Source organism: Spinacia oleracea, chromosome 1 (genome assembly GCF_020520425.1).
Source record: "Spinacia oleracea cultivar Varoflay chromosome 1, BTI_SOV_V1, whole genome shotgun sequence".
Taxonomy (NCBI): domain Eukaryota; kingdom Viridiplantae; phylum Streptophyta; class Magnoliopsida; order Caryophyllales; family Amaranthaceae; genus Spinacia; species Spinacia oleracea.
The window spans coordinates 108,302,082-108,307,783 of NC_079487.1; positions in this window are offsets into that span (position 1 = coordinate 108,302,082).

Here is a 5,702-nt window from a genome sequence, read left to right on the forward strand (position 1 = left end):
TACAAGATGTAAACCTAATCAAACATTAAAATAACATCTTAAAATTTAAAAGTAACACAATTAACATACAAGATGTAAACCTGATCAAACATTAAAGTAACTTCCTGATATTTATAAATTTACCTTCTAATTCTTCCTAACATTAAAGAAATTATGTAACTGGAGTAAAAGCTAGCAACTCGATCCGCTACAACTACAAAATTAATTACAATTAATATTATGAATAGAAGTAACCAATTTTTTTTTTTTTTTGGTTCTACTACGAGGAGTTCCCACCGCTTTCGGCGAGGTAATCTCCCGTGGGAGTTTGCATGGGTACCTCGATGGGCAGCATCCCTCCCAGTTGAGATTTTTTCCATTCCCAAGGCTCGAACCCGAGACCTTGGTTAAGGAGCAAGAGGCCCTTAACCACTCATGCCAACCTCAATTGGTGAAGTAACCAATTTATAACTCTATACCAAAACGTACATCACTTCCTAGTTTTTAAAACTTTAATTTCAGCCAAAACTTTTTTCCTAAAAAATATACATGTATATTTTTTGTATCCTATTTTATAAACTATTTATATATGAAAAAACAAATATTGATTTATAGAATATGAAAATAATAGATATAACGTAATAATAATTTGTTAAAAATAATTTTGATAATATTTTAGCTAAATAGGTACGGAGTATATCAATGATTTACTCCCTCCGTCCCGGAATACTTGACCTGTTTTCCTTATCGGGCCGTCCCTTAATACTTGACCTGTTTCTAAAAATGGAAATATTCTAACAATATTATATTATTTCTCACTCCACCCCTATTAACCCACATACCCCCTACTCTATATAAAAAATAATTAAAAATTCAACCCCTACTCTCCCCCAACCCCACCTCTTAACCCACCTCCCACTAACTACATTAAAATAATACCCCACTATCAACTACTACCTATTAAATTAAATAAGTCAATTCAAGTTCCTTAAACTATGTGCCGGTCAAACCGGGTCGAGTATTCCGGGACGGAGGGAGTACTCAACATTGCCGTTAAATTATGTAAAACATCGAAAAAAATAACTATTTAATTGTTAAGAACTTGGTCTTATATATAACAGTCATAAATTTTTGTAATCCATCATATTTATGCCCGTTTCCCCTTCCTTTTATTGGACAAAAGATTAGTAAATCATATTGGAAAATTCTAAGAGAATATTTTGAATCCCAAATTCTCTCACCTTAAACAAAAATTAAAAGGAGAGATTAGTTTTATACTCATGTCAAAGAACCAACTCAACCAAAAGCTTAAACTGATAGTTGAAGTCCTAAGATTAGTTTTATACTCTATCACTTTAAAAGGAGGGGTGGATGAGATTTGAATCTGTGACCTTTGTGTCACGTTGTATCTGATACCATGTCAAATGACCAAATCAACCAAAAGGTTAAGCTGATGGTTGAAGCCCAAATTTAGTTTTATACTCTATCAAGGGGGAAAGGTTGATAACTATGCCTCAACGCGAAGGAATTTGACTTGATTTGGAACTGAGGACAACCATAAGTAATAGAGATATTTAGATATATATGAAGAGCTTTTAAGTATGGAATAACTTTTAAACCATGCATCTTGCTTTCCCTTATATCCTCCTTGCTAAGCTTCTTCTACTTTTATCCATTCCATAATCCCCACAAAAATTAAAGAAAAATATAAATTCTTTGTTCTCTCTCTTGTGTTGTCTAATCATGTACACTATTAGTTTGATTAATTTAGGTTTTGTATAAAACAAGTATATTTTTTGTTACTTAGTTCACATAAAATTAAGTCACCCAAAACCAGCTACTTTATAAAAACAATTTTTGCACTCGGTAATTATGATCATTACACGCTCAAAACATGTACTCGTAATATAATTAAGAATTTAGAGGACCCTAATGACTTTTGGGAGTTAAAGTATGACTAAAACACGCAAACATCACAATCACACCAAACTCCACTTGTAACTCATGCCAACGTATACCAAAACATTAACATGTCTCATTCATTCCTTATGGTTTTGAAATATCTTGAATACCTTTCAAATAATGTCGACTTTTCACGATTATTCCCCTACAAAATAATGAAAACAAAAAGAACAACTTTGACTATTATCTTAGCCCACAGAAGCTTCATCCATTTTTATATTTATTATTTATAATATAATATGTAGTCTCTAATTAGCTGTCTAATACGAAGTATAAAGATAAGATCCATTATTTACTGTCATGCATCACAAAAACAAACTCAGTGAAAGATGATACTCCTTAATACTAAATAATTCTTAGATATAATCATATAAAGTTCCAATCTATTTCTCTTTTCTATTTTAATTGCTTTTTCGTTATGAAATTTTAGAGATTGATCTGTCGATATGACAAGCTTAAAACAAGCCAAGTTATTCACCTCTTTACTGAATTGAGTAACCTTAAGTCTTATATTTGACCAGCTTTGATGGTATTAAACCCAACGCATTAGTTAATAGAATAAAATTAAAGTAACTCCAGCATAGAAAATAAATTAACACCAGTATAGAAAATGAAGTAACATCATTCTATACAAAGAACCTCTAACATGTAATTGTAATAAAATAAGAAAAGTAATGGCGAATGCAATGTGAGTAACAATAATATAGAAAGTCAAGTAACACCGGTTTATACAAGAATCTCTAACCTGAAATTGAATACACTGCAATAAAACAAGAAAAGTAACAACGAATACAATGTATAAGTAACACCAGCATAGAAAGTTTAGTAACATCAGTCTATACAAGGGACTTCTAATATGAAACTGCAATAAAACAAGAAAAGTAACAACGAATACAATGTATAAGTAGACCTGGTTATCGGGCGGGGCGGGTCAGGGTCGGTGCGGGTCAAAAGAGGATCAGGTATTGAAAGGGTCATTTTTAGCGGGTCGATAATGGGCGGGTCAAAAGCGGGTCGCGGGTCAATAGCGGGTCATTAGTGGGCGGGTCAATAAACGAGCAATGAAAAATGAAAAACAAAAGGGCCATGTGCAAGTACAAGTAAATACGAAGCTATACACGTAATTTTTTGTATCATTACTATTTTAATTTTCAAAATAATTGTAGTATAAGTTTGACCCTATAATGACCCTGTCCAATAAAGGTCCTTTCCAATAAGAGCCCTGCCCAATAAAAGCCCTATTAACTTGACCCTAACCCTATATCCATTGGACTACCCTGTCCAATAACCAGGTCTACGTATAAGTAACACCAGCATAGAAAGTCAAGTAACATCAGACTATACAAGGAACCTAGCTCTAACATGAAATTGAAGCTGCAGTAAAACAAGAAAAGTAACAGCGCGCGAATACAATTTGTATGTAACACCGGCGGAGAAAGTCAAGTAACACAGTCAATATAACCTTCTCCACAATAGTTGTGTGCAAGGGAGTTGTGCACGCGCGTCACACCATCAACTTGATGGTGTGGCTGGTCACACAAGAGACGCGTTGATTGAGTAATTAAAAATTAAGTACTATGTAGTACATAATAAACATTAGTAATTAGGGTAATGTGTTGGATGAATCGGAGTAAAGATGTAGCCTCATTGAATCTCAAACACTTAGGGTTTTGGTGTGTGTGTGTGAGAGAGAGAGAGAGTGAGTGTGTACGTGTTTGAGGGGGAGCTTTCATGGTTATTAAAATTTTCCAATCTATATAGTACGGAGTAGGTTGTAATCATCATTCATGTTCTTCATAGTAGATTCTGTTGGCGAGTTTTCTCCCAAGTTTCTATGGAAATTTTACTTGTCTATTTTCTTACAATAGTCGGTAATTTATCGATTTCTAAGGCAGTCGGTAAAACAGATGGTAAAATAGCTTCTCAGTCGGTAATTTTCCAAATACCGGCTCCGCTTACACTGTCCAACCTTTCCGACCATTAACGCTCGGTAAACTTTTTATCGACCGTTTAATTTTAGGCGGTCGGAAATGACGTGATTTCCTGTAGTGTACTTGGTTTGATTGCTTAATTTGTTTCCTTATTGATAATTAACCACATATTAGTTGTTATAAATAGGACAGGTACGTGTTCTGTTGTTCCCAAACAGTTCGTACGTTTGTGTAACCAATGTAAGTAGCACAAGCTCTATTCCTCTAATGATAAAGGGTGATAATTGGTAACATGAAAATCCAAACATCTCCTAATTAAGGTGGTGGAAGACAATTAATTAACCGCGTGACCATACTTAAGATAACTAAGTAAGTCAATATTTTGCCAAAAGATACATATGTACTGTAAAATCATCGAAGACAGCTAGCTTATCTAATTATCTTGATATCTTAGATTCAAACTTTAGGTGAAAGATTTTCCAATAAATTCATTTAAATGGATGCCTCTTTTTTTCCTTTCTATCATTTTCTTAAAAATGCTTTGAGTTAAATTATTCATTGTGCTTAGCAGTTAGCCTACCATAGATAGGGACTTGAAATTTAATTGTGGCCGACATTATGTCGATGTTGTGAGTGGAAGAGGGGAAATTATATGCTTTTTTCTTTTAGAAATATACTAAAATGTGTTTTATACTTTTATATTATTTGCGTACACGATTGTATTGCATCTTTTAATGAAGTATAAGGTTTAAACCATATGCATATGTAATTTAATGGTTAAGGAGAAGTAGAAATCCATACTGAATTAACACTTAGACCGTGAACTTGACATCCATTTAAATGAACTTCTTGCTTAAATCTCTCATTTTTCTTCTACAATCTTGACTTAAGGTCATTAATTTCTCTTACCTAATTTTTTACTTTTACATATACCCTACTTCAAATTCACCTTCAAACACAATTATTAATTTTAACAAACAAATAAATACGGAGTATGAAATTATATATGAATGTTGGTGATCACACTCCTTACACTACAGCTAATCTTCTATTGTCTTGTTTACATCATGCAGCAAGCAGTGCAGCACGCATCAATACCCTTACAACATCAGCTACACCTGCTCAAGTCTTCTAGAAGAATCCAGCCTAACTGCCTCCCTTAATTCTAGGATTCAGTTAGCATTCTGTTAGACTTGTATTAAAGCTGTTAGATTGTATTCATTCTGATGTGTCAGAATGCTGCCTTCTCATTGGCTTGAACACGTATTACTACTGCTGTATATATACTGAATCATGCTGTAATAATCATTCATTCAATGAGAATCACAATTTTATTTCATCAAATTCTTTCTTTCTTTCTCTCTTTCTTCTTTCTGTTTCTCAATTCAGTGATTGTCTGTAGACAATCATAGTTCAAGAATCACCTAAAAGGCTGATTCTAACATGGTATCAGAGCAGGTGATCTGTTGATCCTGCTACATTTGTTCGTTTGATAATCAATCTGAATTTTACAGTTGATTTTGTTTCCAGAAAATTTAGAATTCAACCACAATGCCTGCAGATCAGCAAGATCAAACACTAAATCCTAATTCTGCTTACTATCTAAGCAACAGTGATTTGAATGCCACAAAATTAGTGAGCATTGAATTTGAAGGACAATTTTTCAATGACTGGAAACGATCTATGATGATTGCTCTTTCAGCAAGGAATAAACTGTGCTTCATAGATGGCACTCTCAATCAACCTGCAGCAAATTCTCCAAACTACAGATTGTGGTGCAGATGCAATGACTTGGTGATTTCATGGATGCTAGCCTCACTTGAGCCCAAA